The following is an 18,092-nucleotide window of genomic DNA, read 5'->3' as shown; positions in this document are numbered from 1 at the left end:
GCTTACCTCAACTTTCTCTATCAAAGTTGTGAGCTATGGTGAGTTTTTAATTTTAACTGTATTTTACAGGAGCTCCATTGAGGGCATCCTGACAAGTTGCATCTCTGTCTGGTATGGGAGCAGTCGAACATCAGACCTGAAATCCCTACAAAAGACTGTGAGAACAGCTGAGAGGATCATAGGAGTCTCCCTATCATCTATTGGGGACAGGGGCACTGCATATGCAGGGCTCTTAGTATTATAAAGGATCCCACCCATCCATCCAGCATCCCCTTTGACTTTCTATCATCAAACAGGAGACTACAATGCATAAAAGCAAGAACTGTCAGGATAAGAAACAGTTTAAACCCCCAAGCCATCAGGCTTCTGAATGCCCGGCTGCATCATATTCGAAGAGTAACTGGTTAATCTGTTCCGTACCTTATGATATTTAATATTAATGTACCTTAGTTAGTTATTTTTGTGTGATTCATCTGTAAATTTTAACCTTGCCTTCATAAATTATCATGTGTTATGAGTTTTACACCCTGGTTTGAAGAAACACTGTCTGATTTCTATATACATTATATACATATATGTAGTTAAATAACAATAAGCCTCACTTGTCACTTGTGGTTGTTTGAGTTTGTAATGACTGCTCTAGAAGCAGGTTTAATTTGTTGCACTTACCAACCTGCTAACCATCAGTATCCAAGTTCTTTCCATTAGTTTACAAATGTCTGTGCAAACAGTTTGCATACATGGTCTCTGTCTATTCCAATATCCAGCTGTCAGTTGCTGCAATATGTATTTCATCACCCTCTGCCTATGATATCAGTAGCAATAGAAAGTAGAACTGCAATACTTCCATTTCTAATGTTACAAATGTGCCACAACTCTGAGGGGCCAAAGGGTACAAAGTCGCCCCCTCCTTTTTGAGAATCGCAAGATCGCTATTCATTTGGGTCTGGGACCCAGAAAATGAGAGAGAATCCACAAGGTTTGGAATGTGTCCTAGCCTCAGTGAAACAAAGCCACTGATAACAGCCATTGTCTCTTGGAGAAGGAATTGTGTATTGAGTACTGTACTATTCATTGAAGCCCCTCAGGGGACAACCAGAGTGGTCTGGTTGAGGGATTTCATCATCCCAACCTGATTGACATTTGAGACCCTGTGAGTAAGGATAAAAGAGGGTCTGGAGAACAACCCCTTTAGACGCACCAGGAGAAACGCTAGGAATCCCTTAACAGTGTTTAATAGCGACAGCTGGTGGGCGGCTCATGTGCGTCCTCCCTTGCCTGGGTTGGCAGCCTCACCACAGAAGAACAGTTTAGCTAAAGGAGAGGCCACAAGTGAACGGCCACACCAACGAGACTCCGACGGATCGAAATCATAAAAGGAATTGGCAAGTTTTTCTCCAAATCTGTCTCTCTCTCTCCAACCATTGCAAACCCAGCGGTCCCCAAAGGCTGCAGCCTGCATGAACTGAGTGAACTTTATATTTCCATCGGACAATACATTATCCTCTAGACAACGATAGAGCGTATTTCTTATTGATTATTATTATACCCGCACTTTTAGATTTAGTATTGACAACGTATATTATCTGTATATTTGCATTGATATTATTTTTGTGTCTTTTTACTAATAAATACTGTTAAAAATAGTATCATCAGACTTCAACGGACCTCTCCATCTTTGCTGGTAAGTGGCCCAGTTATGGGGTTCGTAGCACTAAAAATAATTGTGTTGATACGGTCACGTAGCAGTTAATGTAACACTATTACAGCGCCAGTGACCTGGGTCCGATTCCCGTCATGGTCTTTTAGGGGTTTGCAGGTTCTCCCTTTGGCTGAGTGGGTTCCCTCTGGGTGCCCCAGTTTCTTCCCAAATTCCAAAGATGTACTGTTCAGCAGGTACATGGATCACATGGCTTTAATTGGATGGTGCAGGCTCATGGACCAGAAGTGCCTCTCACAGCTTGAAAACTTGTACAGATGTACTGTGAAGAGCATTCTGACAGGTTGCATCACTCCCTGGTGGGGGCTACTGAACAGGATTGAAGAAGCTACAGTGAGTTGTAAAATCAGTCAACTCCACCCAGGGCATGTCCCCTTTTCATTGTTACCATGAGGCAGGAGATACAGAAGCCTGAAGGCACACACTCAGCGATTCAGGAACAGCTTCGTCCCCTCTGCCATCCAATTTCTAAATGGACATTGAACCTGTGAAAACTAGCTCACTTTTTTATTTTTTGTATATTATTTGTTTTTGCACTATTTAAATTTAACTATTTAATATACTGTACATAGATACTTACTGTAATTGATTTACTTAATTTTTTCTGTGTACTCATGTATTGCATTGTACTGCTGCTGCTAACAAATTTCACGGCACATGTCAGTATGCTGATTCTGATTCAAGAAAATGGTCCACCTGTTACCTCCTGTACCTAATAAAGTGGCCACTGAGTGTTTAAAGTTTGTGATGGAGTCCAAGGTATAGTGCATGTGTGCAAGCTGAATAACTTCTTGTGAGTCTGTGGAAAGAATTTTTGAGGAAGTGTATGAAGTGCTGGCAAGACTATACATAGCATATTTAGCAGAATTAATTTGGGGTGATTTTCCAGCAATGCATCTTTTCCAATCCTTTAGGGAAAAAAAACTGCCAGAAGTACTCATCCAGTCAAGCAGGATCTGTGGAGTCACTGGGGTGGTTGGCATTCTGCACCAAGACCTTGTATCAAGACTCAGAATGCAGAGAGAAGATTAAAATTGAGAGGGACATGTGAGAAAGGGAGTCAGGTCGGAGACAGGTGAAACCAGATGAGGAGGAGATGATGGGCAGATGAACCCAGGTAAGGGAGGGGAGAGGAGGGCTGTGGAGTGTTAAGACAGAAGCTGGAGAGCGACAGGTGGAGCCAGCAATGGGATCTGGGCAGATGGAACCAGGTAGGGGAAGACATAGGAAAGATGAACGAAGGGAGAAGAAACCCAGGTAGGGTTTTGTGGGTGATGGGTAGGTGGAACCTGATGGGGGAGGGTGATGGGTCTAGTAAAGAGGGAGGAGGAACTTGAAAAGCAAAACCATGTGGAAGGGGTCAATCCTGGGGAAAGTGGTGGGAATAAGAATCACAGGGGGAGTGAGATACCAGAAACTGGAAAATTCAATGTTCATACGATGGGCTGTGGGCTACAATATAGAACATAGAACAGTACAGCACAGTAAGGGTCCTTTGCTTTATGATGTTGTGGTGACCTATACAAAATTTCTCCATGTTTACAGGCTACTCAAACAGAATCAGAGGTGTGTTCTATCCAGTCCTGTCATTTCTACACTTTGAACTATTGTAGTTTACTGCTCAGATACTATACATGGAAAACGCTCAGTATACAGTAAGACTCTGTTAATCTATCAAGCTGCAACTTTGTTGATACTGGACAAGTCAATTTTCTAGACCATGGCATGTTATTTTATTAATGTGGCTCCCACAGACTTTTAATTCACTTATCTGAAGAATAAACTTCTGAGTAAACACTGCAAGTTTAACAGGAGCCTGGTAAACAGAATGAAGTACATTACAAGGATTCTGGGAACTGGGGCCCATACGAGTTTAAAGACAGCACAGGAACCAGGCCCAAAAGAGTGAAAGGGCTGCACAGTTTCCTGTGTTCTCTCTCCACTTGTCAGGCCTCAGTTTCCACACTGGTGCACATAAGGGATGTGTAAGAACAGGGGCCCTGGGTGGCAGATTAGCAGAGATCAGGAGTAACATCATCCGCTGAGGCATTTGGTGAAGCACTGGGATTTTTAATGAGTCAAATGGCAGACTACCGGAGGTTTACTGTATACATTGAAAAGTACGGGTGCTTGTACTTAGCATGGGGGACCACTCTACTCTTCTTCTCCTTGAGTGGTTCAAAGTTTGAAAGAGCTGCCATTGACCGGTAATCCAGATCCTGCTGGACTGGTGCCCCCATCTCAAAGGATCAACCTCTCCAGACCCTGTCCTGTCCAGAATAAGCTGAAGTGGAACAGAAAAGCCTTCTGGTTGGTATCAGAGCCCAGCCCCAATCCTAGAATGCTCCTGAAAGCTCTACCCTCTTCTGGTTCTATTGACTTTAAAGCCTGTGCAATCATTTTCACAATTCTAAACTGATATTCAAAGACATCTAAAGCCATTAATTTTGAAGTAAGCAATTATAAAAACTAAATTTCAGTGAATAAATAAAGTTACATAGCAACATCAATAAATGGCTTAAGCATGAAACTACATAAAAATAATAAAAATACTAATACCTAATCCAAAAGGCTAGAATCCCCATTGGAGCTAAAGAGATCTTGGATTCTGTGTTAGGTCCAGTGTAAAGATTGGACACGCCTGTCTCTCCACCCAGAGTCCAGCAATAGAGTGTTCGGGTGTATTTAGACTTCTGCTGAAGGTAGAGGACTTCAATGCAGAAACACTGGTGATCCTGCTTGGAACCACTGTGACAGTCAAAGAGATCAGACACTGTCATGTCCTTGGTGAAAACACTTGGCTGGTATCATAGGTTACAATTTACAGGTTAGGCCTTGGTGCAGTAGAGGTTACTAAAGGCCACTGCTGATGCTTGCCCTCACTTCAAATCTGCTCTCTATCAGGAGTGAATGTTGTAACTGGTTCACTATAAATAACAGATTATTTCAGGTTATTGGTGCTGTGGATGATGCTAGACAAAGTTGTTTTTCATTCTATTCAGTATAGTAGAAAAACAGCTGAGAAATAGGCCCTTTGACTCATCAAATAAACCAACCATCACTCATATACACTAATCCACCATTAATCCTTTTTTAAATTCTTCCCAAGTACCCATTAACTCCCACATCAGACTCTAGCACTAGAGGCAATTTGAGGTGGACAATTAACCAAACAACCATTATGATTCTGGGATGTGGGAAGAAACTGGAGCACCAAGAGGAAACTAGCACAATTAGAATCAGAATCAGGTTTAACATCATTGCCAAATGTTATGAAACATGTCATTATGCAGCAGCAAAACATTGCAATACATAATAATAATAAAAACTGTGAAATTATATATATCATTAAATAAGTAGTACAGAAAAGTAGTCAGGAAGTGCTCATGGATTCAATATCCATTCAGAAATCGGATGGCAGTAGGGAAGAAGCTGTTTCTGAATCATTGAGTGTGTGCCTTCAGACTCCTGACCTAATCCCTGATGGTAGCAATGAGAAGAGGTCATGTCCAGGGTGATGGGGTCTTTAATGATGGATGCCACCTTTTCGAGGTATCATTCCTTGAAGATTTCCACGATGCTAGCATACCAAATCTCCTCAAGCTCCTAATGATATACAATGCTGTCATACCTTCTTTGTATATGTTGGGCCCAGGATAGACCTTCAGAGCTGTTGACACCCAGGAACTTGAAACTGCTCACTCTTTACACTTCTGATCCCTCCTGAGGGCTGGTGTGTGCTCGCTCATCTTACCCTTTCTGAAGTCTACAATAACAGTTCTTTGGTCTTACTGATGTTGAGTGCAAGGTTGTTGTTGCGACGCCTCTCAACCAGCTGATCTATCTCACCCCTGTGCACCTCCTCGTCACCATGTGAATTCTACCAACCATCAGCAAATTTATAGATGGCATTTGAGCTATGCCTAGTCACATAGTCATGGGTACAGAGAAATTAGAGCAGTGGGTTAAGCACACATCCTTGAGGTGCCCCAGTGTTGATTGTCAGTGAGGTGGAGATGTTATTTCCAGTCCACATGAATCATGGTCTTCCGGTGAGGACATCAAGAATCCAGTTGCAGAAGGAGGTAGGAGCCCAGGTTTGGAGCTAGGTCAGATTGGAGCTGTAGGAATAATTGTATTAAACGCTGAGCTGCGATCAATAAACAGCAACCTGGCATAAGTATTCGTATTGTCTAAAGCTGCATGAAGAGCCAATGGGATCTTCATGAGTTCTCAAAGCGAAAACTGCAAACTCCATACAGTACAAGGTCAGGATTGAACCTGGGTCTCTGGTGTTCTACCAGCTAAGTCACTGTGCTGCCTCCAAGCTAGATGCAGCACAAAAGGTTGATGACTTTTTAAATTCCTTGGTGTCTCTTTTTTCTGCTTTATGATGTTTTTATGAGACTTTTGCCTTCAGGCTGATGGTGGGTGTACTGGAAGACTGATGGCATGGTTAGTGGTTAGAGGTATTGATGGAGATAGAGGGGAGAACTTGTGAGCTCCATCTTGCTTTAACTGCTGAAAACAGGTGCAGTTCTTCGTTGATATCCAGTGAACTAAATTTCTACTACCCAACTGTATAATAAATGCAAATTCCTCCACAAGGCATTGGCGCCTTGTGTGGATAGGGAAAGCAATCACTTATCATAGTGAATAAACACATCAGCTGTTAATGAGCAGGACTGCTGGAATAATGTCAAATCAGCTGCACAATGTGAAGTGTAAAAAAGTATTAACTGTATTAAATCAATTAAAAGACAGAAAGGACATCAATAAAAACAAATAATAATTTAACTTTTTACACAGTCTATAATAATAAGTACATTACATATAAACTTCTACATAGGTTAATTTTCAGTGTTAGTTAGCGTGTTCCTTTTTGGACTAAACTGAGAATTACCTAAACTAATACTGTCAAGGCCTAATATCTCGATGGGGGAGGTTGGGGTTATGTTGTAGTCTAGTGAACTGACTGCTACCTTACTGAAGCTATCCTCGGACATCTCCTCTCCTCCTATTTGCTCCTTGAACAGGACCCCAATAAAGAGCATTAGGCAATTGTCTCCTGCACCATCACCAACCTCATTACTCTCGAGATCTCTGACACCATTCCTATGGTTCCCTTACTCTACCTTCAGCCCAAGATCCACAAGCCTGACTGTCTGTATAGGCCCACTCTTTCTGACTGTTCCTGTCCCACTGACCTCGCATCTGTATACCTCAACTTAATTTTGTCCTTGGTTCAGTTTCTTCTGAACCCCATTCATGACACTTCAGACACTCAATCGCTTTAAGTTCCCTGGCCCTGATCACCTCTTTTTCACTATAAGTGTCCATAGACTTCTATCCTCCACCAGGAAGTCCTTAAAACTATCCACTTCTTTCTAATAAACAGACTTAACAAGCTCCCCTTCACCACCACCCTCCTCTGGCTGTCAGAATTGACTCTCACTGTCAATAATTTATCTTTCACCTCCTCCCACTTTACCTATATCCAAGGTGTAACCAAAGGCATGTGCCTGGAGCAAGGGTTCTGAACCTGGGGTCCACGGACCCCTTGCATAATGGTATTGGTCCATGGCATGAAAAAGGTTGGGAACCCTCTGAGTTTCAGAGGCTGAGGGGACACTGGAAAGCCGTTTATAAAATAATAAGAGACAAAGATAGGGTAGAGTGTCAGAATCTTGTTCCCAGGGTAGAAGTGTAGACAGAGAACATACATTTAATGTGAAATGGGGACAGTTTAAAGGAGATGTAAGTGCAAGCTATGTTTTTTTTCCACTGTGAGTTTTGGGTGCTTGGATTGGATAGCTAAACATAACGGTGGAAATAGATAAGACAGTGACTATTCTTAGACTCTTCGGTAGACACTTGAAGATTCAGAGAACTGTGGGATATGGATCACAAAATATTCAGATTCCGCTTTATTTATTTATTTGTCACGTGTGTACCTCTAAGTATACAGTGAAATGAGGCATTTGTGTTAACAACCAACACAACTTAAGGATGTGCTGGGAGCAACTCACTAGTGCACCACACATTCTGGGGGCAATGCAACATGGCCATAATGCTCAGCAGAACAACATAGAACACAACAAGCAAGCTTCTGGGCCTCCATCCTACAGTGGGCTTATGGACTCGCAGACAACGGACCTCCATCTTCTCCACTGCACTCTCAGACTCGTAGATCCAGGGCTTCAGCCATTAAGCTTTGACTTCCAGACTTCCAATTGTCCTCTACGCTTCAATCTTCGCTATCAGCCCCCCCGATCTGCTACTGATGGGATCGTGAACTCTCGGCCCTCGACTCCGTATTCGCCAACTTGCGTACCTAGGCATCACTACCCCCATGACTCCTCCTCCCACAGGCCTGGAGGGACTCAATGTCCTGGTGGGCCACCAGCCCTCATCCTTGCTGCTTCTCAGCTATAGCACTTTCCAGTATGACATCCACGGAGGTGCTTCAGCACACATCTACAACGCTAGCCTCTGAGTGTGGAGTGGAGGCCTACACTCCAGATTTCTTTTGTCACCCTGTCCATGTTACTGGCCATCAAACAAGGAGCACGGAGTTGAGGACTAGAGTCCAGCCTGACCTCTAATTCCCTCACTTCCCTGTTCCTAAGCCCTAATCTGACCTCTAACTTGCCCATAATCCCTGTTTGTAAACCCTAACTTGACTGCTAACTCCCTTCTCTGTCCCAAAAGCATCCCTACTAACTTAAAAAACAATTATGTCTGAACCATGACCTCAATGGAGGCTGTAGCTTGGCACTATCTTGACTGAAAAGATTTCATTTAATTTGGCATCATGTTCAGTGCAGACATTGTGGGGTGAAAGTCCTTTTTGTACTATTTTACAATATGTTCAAATTTCATCTGACTAAGGAACAACTGGTGCAAAATTGTGACTTGGATTATGTGATGTTGAGCCACTTGTGGGTTACAAGCAGCAACGTGAAATTTACTCTGCAGCCAAACTCAGACTAGAAGTTGAAAACTGGTTCATCTCACACAATTTCCTTTTTGGTGAAATAGTACAAAGCCCGAGACTCCTGCCAACATTGGTAATAGACTAATAAAGTGTGAGCTAGCTCTCAATGTGCCTTCAGCCATTCTCCTGGTCTTTCATGGGCAAGTCATTCTTTGAATGATTCCCTGTGGACCAGACCAGTTTTAATTGCTCACAGCTGTCGATGTCTGAAATTCAGGTGTTTTTATGCTGTTGTTGCTGATTTTTTCAAAGTCACTTAGCAATTGAGTGTATGGTTATTGCCTTTGTAAAACAAAATCTAATTCCTATCTGCAAATATTGAATATTCCTTACTAAGACCCATTGAGCAAATTCACAGGATATACCTTGTTATACTGCTTAGGAAAACAAAAGGGGCAGTGTGCTTTTCAAAGAAAGGAAGCAAAACGGCTGCACTTCCGGACAACTGATGTTTCTTTATCTTAATGCCAAGTTGACCATGAAAGTGAAAGCTAAGCAGGAAATGACCCAGGGTGACAGTGGTTGAGTTCCAACTGCATTCAGGCCTAATCAGGTGTGTCCTGTTCTTTTCTCTTGCAGCATCTGTCTATCATGGATGACGTACCATACGCAATTCCAAGATCATTAGGGTTTGAAAGGCATTATTTGTCTTTACGGTCCACAGGAATTGCCACCTATCATTTAACTTGGAGGGAATTCTGGTGATTTTTGTCACTTTGAAGCATCCACATGTGCAGACCCCAGCAACGTCCTCTGAAGAAGTGAATATATGAAGAAATGTTGCATTCACTATGGGCTTTGCAGAACTCTTCTCCTTCTGGATTTTTTCAAACACAAATGATTGTTATGAGGTTGAGGAACACTGTAATTCAAAGGATTCAAAGTCCATTTATTAGTAAAATATGTATGCAGTATACAACCCTGTTCATCTTCCCCAAAGACAGCCACCAAACAAAGAAAATCATGGAACCCTTTCAAAGATAAACATCAAACCCTCCCCCCATAAGCAATAACAAACAAATCACACAAACAGCAACAAAAGAAATGACTGAAAAGCACAGAATACAAAACACAAAATTGAAAGAGTCCAGTTCAGCTCAGTGTTCGTTATCTGCAGGCTGCCAAAAATAACAAAAAAAAAGGAGCAACCAGAAATCATAAGAAAAGGAGGAGTTATTGATAATGACTGATGACTGTATGTCTATTGTTGAGTGACTATCAGACTGCCCCTTAAGAACATAGTACATAGAACATTACTGCACAGTACAAGTCCTTTGGCCCATGACTCTCTCTTGCTTCTGGTCGTTGCCTAGAACTTCTGTGTGGATAACTGTTAATTGCCAGTTGCCACTCCACACCTGAAGGTTACACAGACTTCATTGCCTGTGTTTCTGAGCTGCTTTGTGAACTCAGGAATACAAATTGGAAGGGAGCAGGTCAAGCAGGCTGGTGTGCAGCCATCAGTGAGTATTCCCACTAATTACCCCACCTCGCAAGGATGCCTTTGAAGAAGCAGCTGAGATTGTCCAGGCCCTGAGAAACTCTAGCAGCAGTGTCCCTCGGATGAGCTAATTGATCTCCAGTGACCATATCTACTTTTCACTGGCTTTACTTGGATTCTTTGATGGCATTCTTGATCAATGATGCCTTGGTTCCAAGGGGCTGTGTTCTCCTCTGCCCCCAGACTCAGTTCATCCTCTGCTGAAACTCTCATTCATGTCAATTCTGCACTTGAACTATTCTAGTGTCTTTCTGGTTGCCCCCCCCCCCCCCCCCATCCTAAACTTCAGGTCTCCAAATCTCTGCCATCCAAGTCTTAATCCTCATTACCCTGTTCAACAATCATCCTGTGCTTTACAACTTACACTGGTTCCTGGTGAAGCAAGTCCCTCGTGGCCCTGCTCGCCAATACTATGACCTCTACTGATGTTGTGCTCTATTGATTATGCCACCTTGAATTTAACTGTTCTAACCGTGGAATCATCTGCTAAGATCCTAATCTCTGGACTTCCTGACTAAAACCTTTATGGTTCGTACTCCCTTCTTACAGGATTTATCTGATCAAAGCTGCCAGAAGACGTTACTGCAGCTGTATGCTTTGTAATGACAGAAACAATTTGACTCCCCGCCAACATCAATGACAGTTGTCGAAACCTGAGGGACAATAAAGGGAAAACACTTTTCCCTTGTATTACTTCTCTGTCCTTCTTTGGTATGGATGGCAGGCAAACCAAAGTTCTTTACTGTACTTCAGTGTATGTGACAATAATAAATCAATTACAGACAACAGTGCCTATGCCTTAGGCCCTTGATGCTATTAAATGTGCCTACACATTTCTGTTCCAGAGTGTAAGGAAATAGGAGCAACACTAGGCTACTAGGACTTTCAAGCCTGTTCCATTATTCAATAGGTACATTGATTGTCAGAGAAACGTATACAATTCTTTTTCTTCGCAACCATCAATGAAAACAGAGGAGTGCCCCAAAGAATGAACGACACTTAAATGTTAGAACCCCAAACCCCCCCCCACTCCTCCCACCCACACATAAGCAGCAGCAAGGCAACAACCCCCCCAGCACCAGCAAAAAATCATCAGCATCCCCCACTGAACACTCAAGCGTGCAGCAAAGCATCAATAAAGACACAGACTTGCAGTACCCCAAAGACTACTCATTCATCCAGTATTTGACATACCACAGACTCTCTCTCTCTCTCTCTCTCCCTCTCCCTAATAAGGGAAAAGTATGTGTCCCCCTCTCACAGCGAGAGGGGAGACATAACAAAGCAACTCGCTGATTGATGGTGTTTAAAAGTCTGTTGCGTCACTTTTTCTGAGCTCTGTGCCACTGGGCACACTGCCAAGTCCACTGCTTCCAATCTTCCTTGTTCTCCCGTGATGCATCAGTCATCAGCGGTGGTACCAGCCTTGAATCCACCCGCCTCCAGAGCCATGAAAAATCCAACACCCTGAAGGCGTGCTCGTCTTCAAGGCCATTGAAAAGTGGCTGGTCATGAGGCCCTGAGAGCAGGTCCCATTCCTGCAAAGAACTTAAGTCAGAATGTAACTCCAAAAGAACCTTGGAAGAGAGGAAAAGATATATTAAAGATAGAAATAAAGCTGTTTCCGAAGATGCAAGCAAAGGAGTCGCTGCTTAGCACTATCGTCACTCAGCTCCGCCTTTGATCAGTATGCTAGGTCATTGAAAACATTTATTCAATTTGATCATGGCTTATCTATGCTGGCTTCATCTCCTCTTCTGTGCCAGATCCCCATAAACCCCCAGTTCTCTGTTTTTTGATAAACTTACCTAACTCCTTCTTAAATATTTCCAATGACCTAGCATCTGCAACCCACCAAAGTAGAACCGAGATGAGGAAAAACTTCTTCACACAGAGAGTGGTGAATCTGTGGAATTCTCTGCCACAGGAAACAGTTGAGGCCGGTTCACTGGCTATATTTAAGAGGAAAGATATGGCCCTTGTGGCTAAAGGGATCGGGGGTATGGAGAGAAAGTAGGTACAGGGTTCTGAGTTGGATGATCAGCCATGATCATACTGAATGGCAGTGCAGGCTCGAAGGGCCAAATGGCCTACTCCTGCACCTATTTTCTATGTTTCTATGTTACAATTGCCAAGATCCTTTTCCGTAGTGAATACTTAAGCAAAGTATTCATAAATTACCCCTGCTATCTCCTCCAGTTCTACTGCCACAGTTGATTGGTCCTATTCTCTCACGTTTTATCCTCTTGCTCTTCACATACTTGTAGAATGCCTTGGGGTTTTTCTTAATCCTGTCTGCTAAGGCTTTCTCATAGCCCCTTCTGGCTCTCCTGATTTCTTTCTTAAGCTCCTTCCTGCTAGCCTTATAATCTAGATCTCTATCATTACCTAGTTTTGTGAACCTTTCATAAGCTTTTCTTTTTTTCTTGACTAGATTTACAACTGTCTTTATACACCACGGTTCCTGGATCCTACCATCCTTTTCCTGTCTCATTGGAATGTGCCTTTGCAGAACCCCATGCAAATAGCCCCTGAGCGTTTGCCACATTTCTTCTGTACATTTCCCTGAGAACATGTTTCCAATTTATGCTTCCAAGTTCCTGCCTGATAGCCTCATATTTCCCCTTATTCTAATTAAACATTTCCCTAACTTGTCTGTTCCTATCCCTCTCCAATGCTATGGTAAAGGAAATAGAACTGTGATCACTATCTCCAAAATGCTCTCCCACTGGGAGACCTGACACCTGACCAGGTTTATTTCCCAATACCAGATCAAGTACACCCTCTCCTCTTGTAGGCTTATCTACATTGTGTCAAGAAACCATCCTGAACACACCTAACAAACTCCACCCCATCTAAGCACCTCATTCTAGAGATGCCAATCGATACTTGGGAAATTAATATCTCCCACCACAATAACCCTGTTATTATTACTCCTTTCCAGAATCTGTCTCCCTATCTGCTCCTCGATGTTCCTGTTATTATTGGGTGGTCTATAAAAACACACAGTATTGTTGACCCCTTCCTGTTCCTAGCTTCCACCCAGAGAGACTCCGTAGACAACCCCTCCATAACTTCCTCTTTTTCTGCAGCCATGACATCATCTCTGATCAACCGTGCCACACCCCACCTCTTTTGCTCCCCTCCCCGTCCTTTCTGAAATATCTAAAGCTTGGCACTCTAAAGTAGCCATTCCTGCCCCTGAGCCATCCAAGTCACTGTAATGGCCACATCGTAGCTCCAAGTACTGATCCATGATTCTAAGCTCATCTGCTTTGTTCATTAAAATAGACACATCTCAAACCATTGGTCTGAACGCATCCCTTCTCTATCACCTGCCTATCCTTCCTCTCGCACTCTCCAAGCTTTCTCTATTTGTGAGCCAACCGCCCCTTCCTCCATCACTTCAGTTCAGTTCCCACCCTCCAGCAATTCTAGTTTAAACTCTCCCCAAAAGCCTTTGCGAACCTCCCCACCAGGATATTGGTTCCCCTGGGAGTCAAGTGCAACCTGTCCTTTTTGTACAGGTCCCACCTGCCTCAAAAGAGATCCCATTGATCCAGAAATCTGAATCCCTGCCTCTTGCTCCAATCTCTCAGCCACGCATTTATCCTCCACCTCATTCTATTCCTATACTTTTCATTCCAGTGCACAATGAAAAGGCCATTCAATGTTCATCAATTGATATAATTCCTGACAAACACTCCCAGTGAAATGTGTTCTCCAGTCAGAGTCAATGTGACATGGCAATCCGTGTGCGTGTGTGAGTGTGAGTGTGAGTGTGTGTGTGTGTGTGTGTGTGTAATATCCTGTAATATCTAAGGTCCTTTCAGTAATCAGGAAAGTGGCACGAAACTTTTTGCTTCACAATCCTATTATTAAGCATCAATAGAACAAAGAGAAAATGGAAATGGACAGTAACAAGAGCAGAAGCTAGTAGCAGAAGACTTAAGGACAAAGTGACTAAGTGTGACAAAAGACCTAGGCAAGGTTGGTTAGGACCCGAGTGCTGGAGTATCGGAGATGAGAATCGAGGCATGGTACAAGATTGCAGTGAAGTCGTGGTCTAAGCTAGATGAGAATCTAAAGCTAAGCTGATGGTTGAACGCCGAACCTCAGCTCATGTTCTCTTTAAATATTAAATGCTGGCGCCTAAACATGGTGACCAATCAGTAGGGCAGTCTTTAAAGGGGCCATGCCAGCCATTTATTTTCCAGAGAGTTAGAGCATCTAAAACCCAGAAGCTGGTGAGGTTGAGTGTGTGTCCTAACAGTAAGAGGGTCCTGCCTTGAGGTCAACTGTTTTTATAACCACAGATAAGGATATTCAAATTTGTAGGTAAGAGTAAACCACAGAGAGAGAACTTGTTCAAATAATGCAGCACCAAAAGAAGCTTCCAGAATCATACATATGTAACCACAAGGAGATATATTAAGTAGCTACATATACACACTGTAACTTGTATATAAGAACTACTTAAAATGAAAGCAGGCAATTTATTGTTAAAATGCTAAGAATATAACAATTGCAGTCTAATCTAAGAATTAAACAGTAGGATCCAATATAACTCCTACCACTGCTTGTAAGGAATTTCTCGCTGAGACCGCATAGGCTTCCTCCAGGTGCTCCAGTTTCTTCCCTCAGTCCAAAGACGTACCGGTTGGTAGGTTAATTGATTATTGTAAATTGTCTTGTGATTAGGCTAGGACTAAATCAAGGGACTGCTGGGCAGCATGGCTCGAAGTGCTGTAGGGGCCTATTCCGTGCAGTATCTCAATAAATGCATAATTCCAGTAGCCACACTTGTTTACGTCATCCTGCAGTCCCAAACAATTGGCCGTGCCTTGGAAATAATATGAGCACAGAGATAACAAAAACAGACAATACAGCTGGGCTATTGTGAAACACCTGCTGCCTTTCCTTAACTCCACTGAAAACACCAACATCAACCACTACATCAACTACGTATCACAAAAACAATCAGTGAATGAAAACACATCAAACAAGGCAGGAAGCACTTTAAAGATACACACTACTACCACTGAAATATTACATCTGGAATGTTTTAAAGCCACACAATATTGCTTTAAACAGTCTGTGTCCTGTAATGTCTTATTGGTTTCAGGCCTGTTCTTTTATAAAGCTCTTAGCTATCCTTCTGAAATCTTCAAAATGCTTCACTTGTAGTGAACTTTCTGCTGATCATCTAGATGACATTCAGCTGTTTTTGCTTCAGCGTGAATACTTCCTAATATTCAGATCAAAGCACAAAATAGATGAAAAATGTACAAAATGAACAGATTAAAGAACCATGAAAACTAACAAAGTAGAAATAAAATAGACTAAAACTATGATGAAAGGAGGATGGGATAATTGGCAATTCAATTGAGGCAGAGCTCATTTCCCTGAGTTACTGTAATACAGATTATGGCTAATCAAAGAGTCCTTCCTTATACAACTCTGCTAATGATTATCAGAGAAGCTAATAATTAATAAATAGGGAGAGTCATGTGACAGGTGCTGACTCACTGGCAAGCCAGCTTCAACCCCAAAAACTTTCCATGAGACTGCATCATGATGGCAAAAAGATTTGCCCTAATCAGATGGAAATTCTGTTGTTACTTGTGAAGAATATTTATTGACAACGCTGTGCCAGGCAATCTGTTGCAAGTATATGATTTACAACAGTCTTTAGCACCAAGTTAATTTAGTCCATAATCAGAATCTGTTCAAACAGAGGCAACATAATCCGCAGTAACTTCTCTCAATAACAGTATGGTTGAAGTGAGTGGAAGGTAGCCATGTGAAAAATATGTAGATGAAATCAACCTCAATCTCCTTTTAGTGAGTGGCCATTAAGCTTGAATGGCAAGGAAATTACCAAATCATTTCTACTTTGGTTTGCTGTTGTATTGCCACTATGATCAAAGCATTTAAATTTTTGGAACGTGACATAATATTCAAATTCAGCTCCAATGCCAGAACGCTGTGAGTGAAATGGGAACCTAATACAAGATCTTTAATGAAAACAGAAAACGATGAGAACACTTAGCAGCTCAGACAGCATCTGAGGCAACAAAAACAGAGATAATGTTCCATGCTGAATACCGCTGATTAAAACTTCAACTCTGTTTCCCTTTCCACAAGTGCTGCATGAATGCTTCCAACATCTTTTGTTTTGAATTTAGACTTCCAATATTGGAATTTTTGACTCACAAGGTGGATAAAAATGACTGTTCTGACCATTCTGCCCATTCGCCTGCTTCATTGCAGCACTACGGGGAAACACCTATTTGTGTCAGGAAGTGTAGAGGAGGCTTGACCCAAAAGCAGAGTAGCGGAGACAATTTAGTGGTGAATGATAACTTCAATAATAATCTGTAAAATAATAATCTATGAGGGGCCACAAAATAAGAGAGAACAGGTACTAAACATCACAGGCAACGTGCTAACAGAAGGCAAGCAGTAACTGGTCAAAGCTGGCTGGTTTGATGAGTGATTAAGGGCAGTGGATGAGAGGTGGGTTTAAGTAGCCTGCAGATGATAAGTTGGAAACAACGGGCAGGTGATTCCATTTACTGGGAGGTGCCCATCTGCATTGCCCTGACAGGACCTCACCCCCATGACGGCTACACCCAATGGCCAGGGAAATCCAGATGGGATCAGTGGACAACTCAATGAGTGACGGATCCAAGATAAAACTGGATGGCATCCAAGACCTCTCCTCCAAGCACTACCCTTTCCAGTTGACCAGACAATGCCCACTCTGCTCACGACACTGTGAATCCATCAACCGGAGTACCGTGTGCCCTGGACTACCTTCCACCATCCTTGGTTTCAGGGGTGCAGACCAGGTTTGAAGCAGCACATGTGGAAGGTAGGTGTGATCCTGAGGAATGGTGGCAGCTGGAGATGGCAAGAGGCTGAATTGATGCACTGGGTGACCAATGAACCAGGGTGAAAGCTTCTGGGAATCAGTGTGCTAAGACAGATCTTTGGTGGACAGCCAGATATGGTCATTAGGCCAGAGTCTGGCTGGGCACCGCTGATGGTTAGCTTGGTGGCATAAAGTGTGGTTGGCAGCTAGGATGGCTCTCTGTGCCCTCTTCCAAGCATTTCAGCAGTGGTGGGTGAACCAGGGCCCTGTGGACAGGACCTTCACTGTTGGCTCCACTGTAGGGAACAATGAGGTTTAGGAGCCATGAAGCACTTCAAAGAGTGACATACTGTAGCAGAGGAGGTACATAAATTGTGGGACAGTTCAACCCAGAACAGATACTTCTTCCATATGGTAGGTTTAAGAGCGGCAAAGCATTGTAGCAACTTCTCCATTTGCTGATTGGCTCTTTCTGACTGTCCACTGGCCTGCAAATGCGAATTAGTCACTGAGGCACAGAGGAGGGGACAGAAGGCACACCAGAATTGTGGGCCCCAGTCTGACAAAATATCCTGAGGGAAGCCATGGAGGTGAACTACATATTAGAGAACCAGGTCTGCCATCTCAACGTCTGCTAGAAGTTTGGGGAGGGCAGTGAAGTGGTTGGCCTCGGAGAACCGGTCCACCACTGTCATGATCACAGTGGCTCATTGGAAAGTGACAAACCCCTGATGAAGTCCATGGTGTCAAGGGACTGGTAGGGGCTGCAGGAGCCCAGAGGGCCACAGGTTGGAGGAATTTTACTGAGCACATTAAGGGCAGTCAGCAACAAACTGATGTACATCTGTTACCATTTTGGGCTTCCAGAACCGACTTCACAGAAAATCCAGAGTCCATCACGCCCCAAGATGGCCAGAGGGGGATGAGGAGTGGAGCCCCTGGAATGCCTCAGAGTGCACGGCCTACAATGTGAACATGCGGTTGTCAGATATATTGG

Source organism: Hypanus sabinus, chromosome 20 (genome assembly GCF_030144855.1).
Source record: "Hypanus sabinus isolate sHypSab1 chromosome 20, sHypSab1.hap1, whole genome shotgun sequence".
Lineage (NCBI taxonomy): Eukaryota > Metazoa > Chordata > Chondrichthyes > Myliobatiformes > Dasyatidae > Hypanus > Hypanus sabinus.
This window is presented reverse-complemented; position numbering follows the sequence as displayed.